The following is a 14,729-nucleotide window of genomic DNA, read 5'->3' as shown; positions in this document are numbered from 1 at the left end:
ATGAAGTTCAGGTGAACATGTGGAACATATTTGTTATCCCAAAGGCAAACCAATGTGTTTTCTATTTACCTGGCATTCATGGTGCTATAAAACTATTTTTAATCATTTCTAACATGTTAGCTGGAATTATTTTTTTTGGGTGGGGGTGTAATGTTGACTCTCACCAATATATGCACAGGAGGGGGGGGGGGGGGGGGGGGGGGATAAAGACTTCTATCGTCCTGAAACATTAACTCTGTTTCTGTCTCCACAGTCGCTGCCTGACCCACTGAGTGTTTCCAACATTTTCTGTTTTTATTCAACATTTCCTTGCTCTTTCTAGGATGGCTCCAACATACGCCACAGCAAATGAAGTATTTCTGCGGTGTAGTCCGTTCTAAGGCAGGAAACACAGTTGCCAATATGCAGAGAGAAAGCCACGTCAATGATTCAATTTAATTATACTTTGTTGTCGTAGGTACTAAGGTACAGCAATTTTTTTTGTTTTGCACAAAATACACAACGTGCACAAAGAGTCGCCACGTTCTGGCGCCAACAAGGTAACAAAAGTACTCATTAGAGTCATGTTGGTCCCTCATCTTGGAGTGTGTGTGCGTCTGCCTACTGGGTGCCTCTTTGGTCTTTCTTTTTTTTTACCAAAAATAATTTATTCAGCTATTTCAATAATATGTACAGTACGAAATAAATCAAAATTCAAAAACCCACCACCATAATACAAAATCACCCAATTATCCAAACAAATATTCTTACATTTTACACTCTTGAACAACTACATTACAATCCGTGTCAAGGATGCATTCCAGCTCCCGGAAATCCCCAAGGGCCCTCTTTGTTCTTAGGGGCCCCTCTCCTGCCGGGTCCCTCAGAGGTGCGGACCAACCTCCCCTCCGCGGCCCGTCCTTGGCACGACCGCCGGGACTCCGCGGCCCTGTGTCCGTTGTCGCTGGTGGCTCCTCTGCTCTGCGGGGATGAGCAGGGCCGAGTTCTTCATCATCATCATCATCATCATCATTGAGAACATGGTGTCTAATGCCCCTGTCCCACTTAGGAAACCTGAACAGAAACCTCTGGAGATTTTGCGCCCCACCCAAGGTTTCCATGCGGTTCCCAGAGGATCCCAAAGGTTTTTGTCAGTCTCCCTACCTGCTTCCACTACCTGCAACCTCCGGGAACTGCACGGAAACCTTGGGTGGGGCGCAATGTCTCCAGAGGTTTCCGTTCAGGTTTCCTAAGTGGGGCAGGGGCATTACAATGCTATGTACGACAGTGATCGCAACTTCTACTGAAGTTGGCTCGCTAGAAACTCATCTGCCCTTTGACAGGTCTTGGTTTTGGTCCTGCTGGTCCATAGCCCCTTCCTCACCTGGCAAACCAGGTGGGGGAGACGGTTTAGTCGCCGACTATCCAACACTGGAGCAGGTAGCACGGGATTTCATAGTACCCTTGGTGGGAAGAACTCCACCCGACCTGACCTAACCCTGCCGAGTTACACAGTGGTATGTGCGCACAAACTAAGTATCGAGGGGAGTAGAAAAATCCAGGTCTTGTAAGGTGAGGGCACTGAGCATCACTCCTCCAGAGGCCAAGACATAGAGCTGATAAAAGTAAATGAATAGATCCAGAGGTTGCTCGATGCAGTCTAGTTTAAAGATACAGCATGGAAACAAGCCCTTCAACCCACTGTCCAAACTGACCATCGATCACCCATTCACATTAGTTCTATTTTATCCCACTTTCTCATCCACTCCCTACATACTAGAGGCAATTTACAGAGGCAGTTAACCTACAAATCTGACAAGTTTGGGATGTGGGAGGAAACTGGAGCAGCTGGAGGAAACCCAAATGGTCACAGGGAGAACGTGTAAACTCTAGATAGGCACAACATGCTGGAGTAAGCATTGTATAGCTAAAGAGCCCTTTGTAAAGAACCCAATCGCAAAGATAATACAAAGCCCTTGTGTTCTTGGTTCTTGGTTTCTTGGCCCTCCAAAATATTCCAAATGGAATTTAAACTGGAGGTGGTGAAGGGAGGGCTTAAGCCAGAAAGGGTTATTGGGAAGAAAGAGCTACTTTAAATTTAGTTGCATCTGGTTAGGTAACTATAGTTGGGTGGAGATTATTCTATGCTTTAATTGTGCGGGGGAAGAACAAATTGCTGTATACATCTGTCTTTGTAGCTGGGATCACAAATTGGATCGAATGCCCTCGTCTGCTCCTAATTGGTTTGGGTCTGGTGTAGGTCTTGTATTTCATGTCGAGCTGACCATTTAACATTTTGTAAAAACAGGTCAAACGGTGAGCTTCACGTTTGTCTTGGAGAGGGTTCCACCCCAGAGAATTCAGAATTCATGTCACAGCACTCCAGATACGAGCTATGGCCCAGAAGGAGAGATCTCAAGCTGAGCTGGAATATAGTGAGGGTGGCACAGCTGTCAGAGTTGCTGCCACACAGCTTCACCAACACTGGTTCAATCCCAACTTTGGCTTATGTGTATGTTGAGTTTGCGCATTCATCCTGCGAATTTGCGGGATTCTCCCCAGTGTTCCCGCTTTCTTCCCGCAACCCAAGGATATCATGGTCGGTTAATTGGCCATTGTGGGTAAGTGGGAAAAGAATCAAAGGTTGATTGGTTGGGCAGGTGAAAAAACAAGAGGAAGGGAAATAAAGTGAGGGGGTACTAATGGGATTGCTCCTCTGGAACCCAGCATTGATGGACTGAATGGCCTGGTACTGGGGGTTTAGGGGGTGACACAGTAGATTAAGATTGCTGCTGCCTCGCAGCGCTATTTGCATGGGTTCAATCCCGACCTGGGTGCTGCCTGTGTGGAGTTTGCACATTCCCCCAATGAACATGTGGGTTTCCTTTGAGCGCTCTGGTTTCCTACTGCATCTCAAAGATGTGCCGGTGGATGGGTTAATTGGCAACAGTAAATTGACCCGAGTGCATAGTTGAGTGGTACAATGAGAAAGTGGGGAGAATCAAGTGGGATTCGTGAAGGCTAGGTGTAAATGGGTACGTGATGGTCAACATGGACATGGTGGATCAAAGGATTTGTTTCCATCCTGTTTGACTGTATTGCTGATGTGGATTAATGTCCCCAACAAATCCAAGCTGATGTTGTGCGTGCATTAATGAGGGAATGTTGCATTTTTGGACGTATCACCTTTCAGATGAAGTGCTAAACCGTCCTGATTGCCGACATTTCAGGTCGAGAACCTTCCTCGGACTGAGAGTCACAGGAGAGGGAGACGAGATATGGAAGGGTAAGGTGTGAAAACGACAGATCAAAGCAGATTAAATCAGATGATGTGATCATCATCACACCGCTGCTTATGGAAGGTGCTTTGTACAAAGACATGTTCGATGTATTTAGCTACCTTTAGCCAGAAGCCCTGAAAAGAAGATCTATCTTGGCTTTCTCCTGAGTTCATCACCATTTCAAAGGCTAATGTTTCACTAAGTCAGTTAATGCCATGATACCAAGTGATAGATGGGAGCAGTGTAAACAGCAAACAGGAGAGGAGCAAAGCCTAAATAATCAGGTTATAAGAGCAGGTCAGATGCTGGGTATGCTGCAGCACCCCCTGACACTGAAAAACCTTTCCACCATCTACATTGTAAGTATAATGGACTAGTTGCCAGCAAAGATCCTATAGCAGAGCTCTGCTATAGGATCTTTGGTTGCCAGGATGAGAGCAGCTCCAACAATACAAGCGAAAGCCGACACCAATGCAAACAAAACAGGATGGTTGACTGACTGACACCATCCGCCACCATATACCTTAATTCCCTCCACCACTAGTGTGCTATCACTGCAGAGGATGCTCTGGACAGAATATACTGGAGCAGCTCATCCACATTTCTTTAACAACCGCTCTGGCACCTAGAAGAACAAAGGCAGCAGGAACTCGAGATCATCGCTGCCTGCAGTTCACCACCAAGTCAAACATCTCCCTGACCTGAAAATATTAGTTCTTCATCATCACCAAATTCCTGAACTCCCGACTTACGAATACTTCATTGGAAGGACTGCGGCAACTCAAGAAAGACAGCAGACCGTTATTTTCTCACAGGAAATGTATTAAAAAAATGATGTTCACCATATCAAAACAAGAATAATGCCAAGTGCAACCCTTCTTTGGAACTGGACTGGATTGATATATTTAAGTTTCTGGAGTTGGAGTCATATGTGTTTGGCTCTTATTGTTGATGAATTGTTTTGTGGTTGCAGATGCAATCAGACTTGCTCCTCATTGCTAAGCTCAATGAACAGCCTGACTGTAAACCAAGACTGAGACAAGAGACACATGTTCCTTTCTAATGCACCTCATTTCAATTGCTCGCCACGGCAAACAAGTGACTTGCAGTTGAGTGGAATCGGCAGCAAGTTGTATTTGGCACCATCTGGTTTATGTTTGATGATTATTTATTGTCACGTATACACTGCTTTCCGCTGCTGGACATAGGGGGCACGGTATGGTGGAGACGCCCCTCAAATTAAATTAAGGGAAGGTATCCCACGCCAGGGGGCCACAGAGTGGCACGGGTGGGGGACTGTTTGGTGAAATTTGAAAAATGTAAAAAAAAATATTGTACTGAAAAAACTTGTATAGTCTCCGAAAATGTCGGATGAATTTTGTTTGTTTGAATGGTTCAGGAATTGTATATATTTATCAATGAATAAAGTCTATTTTGAAATTTAAAAAAAAAAAAGTATACACAGCACAGTAAAATTATTTTGCACAACTGCAAATGCACACTGGCCACAATTTTGGCACCATTTAAAATACCAGAAAACAAAAAACAGTCCGAAGTCCAGTCCACATGTTGGAAGTCCAGGAGCGCCTCTAACCCAGGCCTGCAAGCTGATGTCCCTCTCCTTCACCGACTGCTCATATCCAGGGGGCGCCTCCTGCAGCCGACCTTGACGGTGCTGGGGGGTGATACCCGGTCCCTCACCTACCAGTCCGCACCTCGCACCTGTCCCCACCAGCAGCTCCCTCCTTAACTCTCCAGTCTTCGGGGCTTCCGAGCTTCTGGTGCAAGTGGCCGTTGGGTCTTTCTTCTCGGCGGCTGACGAGTCTTTGTTCTCATCAGCCGAAGGGCCAGTCCTTGTTCTTGCCGGTCCTTGTCTGACCCATCGTCGTTCTGGGCGGCCTCTTCGGCCACCGGGCTCGTTCTTGTTCATGTTCGTGTCGGCCACTGGCTGGGTGATCTCCAGCGCAGCGGCGCAGCGGAGCAGTGCTCGCCGGATTGTTTAGTGGTTGCAGACTCAATCAGACCTGATCCTCATTCCTAAGCTCAATGAACAGCGCTGGCTGAAAACTTCTCTACTGCACTGAGACACGGTGCGAGCTTCCCAACCTCTTCCTGTAAATGTGTCCCTGGCACATTTGTACACTGAAGGTACATTGGTGAGGCCTCACACTTGGCTTCCGATTACACAAAAAACTGAACAGCCACAGATGTTAGTTAATAATAGGCAAGTGGTGCAAATGTGTGGGTGTGTGGGAGCCACTGGAAACTCCTCTGAAGGCCCCTTTTTCATGTGGTGTGGAGAGACTTCCTATCCAGTTTGGGATTGGCCAATACACTTTTGAGTGGTGTGCCTGGGAATTTGCAAAAGCTCTACCCAAGATACCAAAGTCTGGTCTCCCAAAATAGAAGCCTTTCATGCTGACATAATCAATCAGGGTTTTGGCCTCTGCTGGGACACTGCAGCCACTTCTGGGCACCGTGCTTTAGAAAGGATGTCGAGGTTTTGGCAAAGATGCAGAGGAGATTAGCAAGAAACAGACCAGGGATGAAAGAACAATGGTTATTTGGGAAAAGGTAAAGAGACAAGGATTGGTCCATTTGGAGATGACTAATGGAAGTTTCAATGGAGGCTAAAATCATGGGCAGTTAGATAAATACGAACCTCCTGTGACGGGGGTGGGGTGGGGGGGGGGGGGGGGGGGGGGGGGGGGGGGGGTGAGGTCAGTGAGGAGAGGTCACAAGGTCATAAGTAATAGGAGCAGAATTAGGCCAGAATTAGGCCCATCAAGTCTACTCTGCCATTCAATCATGGCTGATCTAACTCTCCCTCTTAACCCCATTCTTCTGCCTTCTCCCCATAACCCCTGATACCCAAACTAATCAGAGGACCAAGTAGAGGACTGACAAATCATTAAGGTAAGTGACAAGAGGCAACATGGGGAAAACAAGGTCTTCGCACAGTGTGTTGTTGTGTTGTGGGATGAGATGCCTGAAAGGCCTGGTGGAGGCTCTTTCCACAAACCATTGCAAAAGGGAATTGGATGCCTACATGCAGGCAAAAACTTTGCAAGGCAGGGGTTGCTAGATGGGGGAGGGAGAACACAGGGAATACCCAACTTGTGGATACCCAGTACATTTGAACCAGCATTTTTAGACTGTCAGGATGTATTTGGCAGGGCTGCAGTCATCTTCTGCAGTGTGGGGACTTGGTTTGCAGCCACATTTCCGACATGCAAACTGTTTTGGTTACGAACAGTTCACAGGGAGATCCTTTAAAGTAGTAAGATAAGACACAAGAGAAACGCGATGGGACAAAAATTCACATATGTGGTGAAATTCATGTATTGTTAGACTTGGCCTTCCCTGTTTATCCATTAGATGTAAGTCAGTGATGGAAGATGATTCACATGCAGAACAGTGAATTTGGCATCAGTCATTTACCTCATCACAGAAATGCACTGAACAATGGGAGTTTAATGTATTTACGTGGTGGACACAAACTAAATTCGCTGGGGAGAACAAAATCCTATTTTTCCACTCATGCATTCTTTGAACAATGTAAAAATGATCAACTCACAGTTGTACAAATTGCCAATGTGTCTTATGCTGCAAATTACCTATTGCAAATGTGGATTCTCACTAGTAATAAAAAGTCCAAGGAAATCATAATGACAACCGCTATGGCCTTCAGCAAAGCCTTAGATAATGCTTTGATAATGTAGGCTACTCTGGAAGGTTAGATCGTATGGGATCCAGAGAGAGCAAGCCGACTGGATAGAGAATTGGCTTCATAGAAGGAAGCAGAGGGTGATGGTGGAAATTGCAGGGAGGAACTGCAGATGCTGGTTTACACTGAAGATAGACACAAAATGCTGGAGTAACTCAGCGGGTCAGGCAGCCTCTCTGGGAAAAAGGAAAAGGTGACGTTTCGGGTCGAGACCCTTCTTCAGACGGAGAGTCACGGGAGAGGGAAACGAGAAATATAAAAGGTACATAGAACAAATGAATGAAAAATATGCAAAAAGCAACAATGATCAAGGAAAGATGGAGCCCACAATGATTCATTGTTGGTTGTAGAGAAGGTGATAACTAGCCAGGATGTTTAGGTACTAAAAAACTCTGAAATAGGCAGGCAAAAAGGCATAATAAAATCACAAAAAAGGCACGTAAAAGGCATTTATTGATAAAAAAAGGCATAAAAAGGCATTCATTTCCACCACCAAGATATGGTTAAAAATGATAATATAAAGGTATGCTACATTAAATGACCAGTTGTCTGGTTGCACATAATTACCAGCATTTTTTCCAAATTATCTGGTGTTAAACTATGCCTTCTGTCAGACAGAATATGCTTCAGTTGTGAAAAACTTCTTTCTATCCCAGCTGAGGTCACTGGTGCATACCCAAAACAAGCTACAGACTCTATATTCATGTTGATATCTTGTGCATTACAACTACCTTTGAGAACTTTAGCTATGTTTTATATTTTTTCAAGATCTTTGTTAGCTAAAATCGCTCTCTCACATTTTCCTTGTATGTCTTTACCTACATCGCCAGGAACTTTACGAATATCGTCAATTACTTTGTTGTAAACCTGCAAGTTATTCACTAATGTTTTGCCACGTATCTCAAGGGAAGTGATAGCTTGTGGGAATTTGCAAAATTGGAAGCAATAAACACAAGATCGCGGTGGAGGGACTTTTTCTGCATGATTTCCCTGACGATCCTGACTGCAGCAGATTCTTCTTCAAAACAGTTGACAATTTATTTTATCTTTTCAAAATTTGCTGCATAGTCGAGTACAGCAGAGAGCCATGTACCCCACATAGTCAAAACGGACTGAGGAGGTAACGGAATCTTGACATTGACATTGGAAACTAGGCGATCAACATTTGGAAACAAGCTACATATGTGCTTGATAATTCTATGAAGCCGTTGAGCTAAGCATGTGAAATGCAACATTTTGGGGAATAAAACTTTAAGTCACAAACAGAAGAACATTCTTGTGTTTTATACCTTCTGGCCAAAGTACAGCAGGTGAAGATGTAAACAACTGAGCAATAGTTGAGCTGTTTGACTTCTCCAATACTTCCGATGTCAACTCCTTTGATGGTTGACCTGCCGTCAGTGTACCGATGACCACATTGGCAACATAACTCCCCACAGCATCAGTTGTCTCATCTATTGAGATTCATATTTTGTTGCCTGCAACTAAATCTCTAATTTTCTGCACTACAATGTTGAAGTTGCTGTCAACATAATTTTTCCGTAATGATGACTCGCTTGGTATAGGTTCCTCTGTGTATTTCTCCAAAAAAAACCCTGAGAGATTTGTTTTCCAATTTCCACAGTGGAATTCCAGCATCAATGAATGCTTTGCACAGATCACTCAAAAACTCAGATTTGCCAGCAGTAAATGTAGTGAGGTGACAAGCGTGGGTAGTCTACACCCCAGCGGTATCAACATTGACCTCTAATTTTAGACAGCCCTGGTCTTCTCCCTCCCCTTCCCAGCTCTCCTTCTAGTCCTACTGTCTCCGCATCTCCCTTTCTTTTTCCCATATCCCCCACATCAGTTTGAACAAGGGTCTTCAACATGTTGAACATGTACTTCAACACGACGAAACATAGATGCTGCCTCACCCACAGAGTTTCTCCAGCATTTTTTGTCTACCTTTGATTTTTCCAGCATCTGCAGTTCTTTCTTAAATAGATCTTGGAGAAGACTGATCCAACGGGCAGCGGCATCAATGAATGAATGACCGACGGTGGCGCCCCCTGGTTTCACCTGGTGGTGGAAGTTTTCTTGTACGTTATACTATGTTAACACGTTAATAATAACATTAATATTAACGTGTTAACATGGAAAATGTCATTGTAATTACGATACAACTAGAGAAAATAGCACAACCTTTTAGTAAAATGGCAAAAAAAGGCTGATTTAGGCACTCGATCATGAAAAAGGCATTATCCTGGCTAGTGATAATGAGTGATACAAACAGGGAAGCTCAGCAGGACGACAGTGAAACTAGTTGGACAACTAGGGTGGGGAAGGGATGGACAGGTTCAAGGGTTACTTGAAGTTAGATAAATCAATATTCATACCACTGGGTGAAAAGTTGATTTTTGGATTGGAAGCCTCGATGATCATTGCTGGCCAATTGCTGTTTGTAGTTAAATCAATGATTTGGATGAGAATGTGCAAGGCATGATGTTTGCATTCATTCATCATCGTTGAAAACATTAGCGATGCAGTGGTGCTTGTTTCCACTGGGAACGGTGACGGACACACCACACATCTCTGTCCTCCAGTTCCTGCGGACTTCCGTGCTGGAAGTTTAGGATTTTGGTGTGAGTGCTTCATCATCATTCCTTACAATGCCATGTATGACAGCGATTGCAACTTCTACTGGTGTGGATGGCCATTGACTCGCTAGAAGCTCATCCACCCTTTGACAGGTCTTGTTTTTGGTCTGGCTGGGGGTCCACAGCCCCCTCCTTACCTGGCAAACCAGATGGGGGAGACGATTTAGTCGCCAACTATCCGACCATGGAGCAGGTAGCACGGGATTACATGGTACCCGTGATGGGGGGAACTCCCCCCCGACCTGACCTGATGTTTGCAGATGACAGTGCAGTAGGTGGTATTGTAGATAGTCAAGATGCTTATCACCTTACGGCAGTATCTTGATCACCTGGGCAAGTGGGCCAAGGAACAGCTACTGGAGTTTAATGCAGGTGTTGTATTAAGTCAAACGAGGGTGGGACCTTCACAGTGAATGGTAGGGTCCGGGCAAGTGTTGTAGAGCAGAGAGATCTAGGAGTACAGGTACCCAGTTCCCTAAAAGTGGCCTCACAGCTCGATAGGGTAGCCAAGAAGACTTTTGGTTCATTGGCCTTCATCAGTCAGAGTATTGAATATAGAAACTGGTATGTTATATTACACTTGTACAACACATTGTTGAGTCCACATTTTGTACTTACAAAATTCTTAAGGGGTTGGACAGGCTAGATGCAGGAAGATTGTTCCCGATGTTGGGGAAGTCCAGGACAAGGGGTCACAGCTTAAGGATAAGGGGGAAATCCTTTAAAACCGAGATGAGGAGAACTTTTTTCACACAGAGAGTGGTGAATCTCTGGAACTCTCTGCCACAGAGGGTAGTTGAGGCCAGTTCATTGGCTATATTTAACAGGGAGTTAGATGCGGCCCTTGTAGCTAAGGGGATCAGGGGGTATGGAGAGAAGGCAGGTACGGGATACTGAGTTGGATGATCAGCCATGATCATATTGAATGGCGGTGCAGGCTCGAAGGGCCAAATGGCCTACTCCTGCACCTAATTTCTATGTTTCTATGTTTCTATGTACCATGTTCAGTTTTGATCACCCTGCTAAAGTCATTAAATGGAAAAAGTGTAGAGAAGATTTACAAGTATGTTACTTGTACTCGAGGGCCTGAGCTAAGGGGAGAGGTTGGGCAGGTTAGAACTTTATTCCTTGGAACGGGAGAAGAGGAAGAGACTATTTACAGTTATTGTAGTTAATTTTCAGTGCCAGAGATATTGATTGCTAGTAACAAACAATTACACTTTGCAAAACAGAATCTTGCACTTAATTTTCTGTGGAGGATTTGGTTTGTGGTGCCAGATAAATTGATCACCTTCAGTGTGTTCCGTCCAACTCTATAGTGAGGCAGAAATGAGTTGTAAAGTTAAACTAGACTAACACAATTCAGAAGGTAGCTTTTACATTTTTCCAAAATAATGAGGCATTGATTGCAAATATATTTAAGGAATCATTAAAATGCAATGAGAAACACATTCCCACAATTCATTTGGCTGTGCTCTTTGGGGAGCTGAAACCTTCCCCGTGCAAATCTAAAAAAAGTGCCAACATTGGAAATCTCAATAAAGATTCTTGTAAACTTTCACTTCTGTGGAACGAAAAGTAGAGTTCATGTTTCAGGTCATAGATCTTTCGTCAGAACTGGGAAGGAGCGAAAGCGTTAGTTTTAATTTTAGTTCAGAGATACAGCGCGGAAACAAGCCCTTCCACCCACTGAGACCAGCTGTCCCTGCACATTAACACTAAGCTACACACACTAGGGACAATTTACATTCATACCAAATCAATTCACTTACAAACCTTTACATCTTTGGACTGTGGGAGGAAATGCGAAGATCTCGGATAAAACCCACGCCGACACGGGAAGAACGTACAAACTCCAAACAGACAGCACCCGTAGTCAGGATCGAACCTGGGTATCTGGCACTGTAAGAGCTGTAAGACAACAACTCTACCGCTGTGCCACCGTGCCGCCATAGAAAGTTGTGCGTGTGAAGGGGAGGGGGGCTGATGGAGGGTGATGTTGTAAAGTACAAGACAAGACATAGAGATCCCTGTTAGAGTGACGCAAGTGTTGCCACCGAGATTCATTGTGGAGGTCCTCAGGTGATGGAGTAATGAGGGCAGTTTGAGAGGGAGAGAAAATGAACATAAACTGTCGGATGAGGACAGTGAGCGAGAGAAAATAGAAACAAAGGAGAGTAAAATGTTTGAAATGCAGAGCTGTAGGACATGTTCAGCAGATAGACTTGCTAATGGAAAGAGAGAAAGCTGGAGCCAATGTCCTAGAGGGATGACTCACAGTCGCAATGGCTAGTTCTGATTCAGTGAGAGCAAATTGTAGAATTCAATTTTGAACCCAGAAAGCTGCTATGTGACCAAAATGGAGATGAGGTGCTATTCCTCAAACTGTCATAGAGACCGGTTATAAAATTGCAGGAAGCCACACACAGACAGAAAGACAGGCCAGAGTGGGAGCGGAACAGATAATTAAAGTGGCAGACAACTGGAACTCAGGATCTGAATATATGTGCACTGCAAAGTGGTCACGCCATTTGTGTTCAGTTTCTCCAGTGTATAGGAGAACATGTTCCCATGCCATGTACTGTGGCTGAAAAATAGTGAAATACATAGCACATAGATTATATTCAACATTTCATAGCATATAGATTATATTCAACATAGGCGAAGGTGGCACTGTGGCACAGCGGTAGAGTTGCAGCCATACAGCGCCTGAGACCCGGGCTCGATCCTGACTACGGGGTGCAGTCTGTATGGAATTTGTACGTTTTCCCCGTGACTGCGTGGGATTTCCCCGAGTGCTCCGGCTTCCTCCTACGCTCTAAAAAAACATACAGGTCTGTAGGTTAATTGGCTTTGGTAAAGATTTCAAATTGTCTCCAGTGTAGGATAGTGCTGATGTATGGGGATTGCTGGTCGGCGCGGACTCGGCGGGTCGATGGGCCCGTGTCCGCTCTGTATCTCGAAACTACACTAAACAAGGTGCATCTGCACCAGCACAGATGTCGACCTTAAGTTTGCAAGTCACTGTGATTTTTGGCCATGCGCTGAGTACACATGTGGGTTTTTGAATTCTGGATTTTGCACTTTCATTCGTCTCCTTTATAGTTCAGAACAACATATTTACAGATCAGCCAGGTTGATGGTATTGCTATGGATCAATGCCATTATAAATTAAGAGAAGAGATTACATAAACTAGAGCACAAAGCAAACCATGGGAGGAACTCAGCAGGATGAGAAACCACTGTATGGGGAGAGGAACTGCCAATGTTTTGGGTTGCGACCCTACATTGGGACTGAGGAAACCTTCTTCAAACTCAGCATGCAATAGAGTCTTTGCAGTGAGTAAAATGGAGAAACAAACACTGCAGATTCCTGGAATATGGAGCCAAAAATTAAACAGCCAGAGGAACTCAGTGGGTTGAGCAGCATCTGTTGTGGAGGATAGAGGGGGGGGGGAGGGGGCGAAGGAAGGATAGCTGATATTTCGGGCCCTACATAAACTAGGTTTTATTCTCTTGAATATGGAAAGTTAAGGGAGATTTGATGGAGATATGTGGGTTTTGAATGGAATTAAGAAAGTCACGTGGTGGTGAGGGGTGGGCAGAGAATGGTGCAGAGGGGAGAGATTATGAAGCATTTCTTCAGTCAAAAATGTGAGATAAAACACCATGAAGTCAATCTATAACTTTAAATCTGAGATTAAGCCTGACCACCAGGTGATGCCGCTAATGGCCAACACTGTCACATCCTTTTCCTTTGTTGTTTTTCACTTTGTGTTAAATGTATGTTTTAGTGTTCTTTAGCTTGTTTTATGTGGGGGTTGGGGGGAACTTCTAAAAATCTCACACGATGGAGATGCGATTTTGTTCGCATAATCTATACGCTTCGGGTTGGGACCCTTCTTCAGACTAGTCCTGACTTGAAACGTTATCTATCCATGTTCTCCAGGGATGCTGCCTGACCCGCTGAGTTATTACAGCACTTTTTGTCTTTTCTAGAACCGATTTCAAATCATAGCATATCATTTCCCTGCTATAATTTGCTAAGTGGTTTGTATATTACAAACAGTGACAGCACTCACAATTGCTATTTCTTCAACATGTTCTGGGCCAATATTGAAGTTTTAGTTGGAAGGAGTGCACTTTTATTGTGACTGAAGATGAACCTCCATTTTACTTACATTCTGAAATCTTGGCAATTAACATTCATCTCAGCGCATGACTAAATCTCTTTATTCTTTCTTTATTCCCTCTTCCTTATATTTCAAAACAGGAGATCAGATCAGTATGACTTAAATAACAGCTTGTCATTTTAATATACACGAGAACTTACCAATTCCAGGAAATTCTTCCAGAGCTAATTCCTTACGGTTTTTTAAAAGCATAATTGCATTATGTCAGTACACCACTTTCGTGTCTGGAACCAATGTCTCACCAAAATAGGTTTGTTTCAATCAAAAATACAGCGGTTCTGCGAGAGTTGCACAGCACATCAACTCAAAGTTTTCATGGTTTTCCTTTGGCTGAATTTCAACATGACTCAGAAATTGTTCCTAGGTTTTACTTTCTTGTGCTGTGCTGTGCAAATTAACTCTCTGGTACCACCGGGACGTTGAATAGGACTGCTACTTTTCTCTAACCAAACAGAATGCACATTTACAACAATTTCAAAACAAAGGACAAGCAGAAAAGAAAGAGTCTGCATTTCTTTCAAGCTTTTGTGATTATCGGGATGCCTCCAATATTCTTTACGGAACACTCACACTGAAGTGCAGTTGTTGTAATGTAAGGAATATGGCTGTCAAATAGATTTTGTCCCTCATAAACTGGAATGTGATAATGCTAAGATTGCTTTCTAATTTGTTTGTTCAAGGGATGTAGGCATTTGCTACGATCCAACCGTGACTGTGTTTGAACCAAGGAAATATTGACAGTCAGCAACATATGTGGATCTAAAGTCAGAAACAGGCTAGGGAGGATATGGATGGCAGAAATCCTTTCCTCAAGGACATCAGTTGGTATTCGATGTGATGTTGGCTCCAGAGCAGAGATTGACAAGGGCATATGCCTCCATTTGAGGCAGTATTCCATGCGCTGCTGATC

Source organism: Leucoraja erinacea, chromosome 3 (assembly GCF_028641065.1).
Source record: "Leucoraja erinacea ecotype New England chromosome 3, Leri_hhj_1, whole genome shotgun sequence".
NCBI classification, from domain to species: Eukaryota; Metazoa; Chordata; class Chondrichthyes; order Rajiformes; family Rajidae; genus Leucoraja; species Leucoraja erinaceus.
This window is presented reverse-complemented; position numbering follows the sequence as displayed.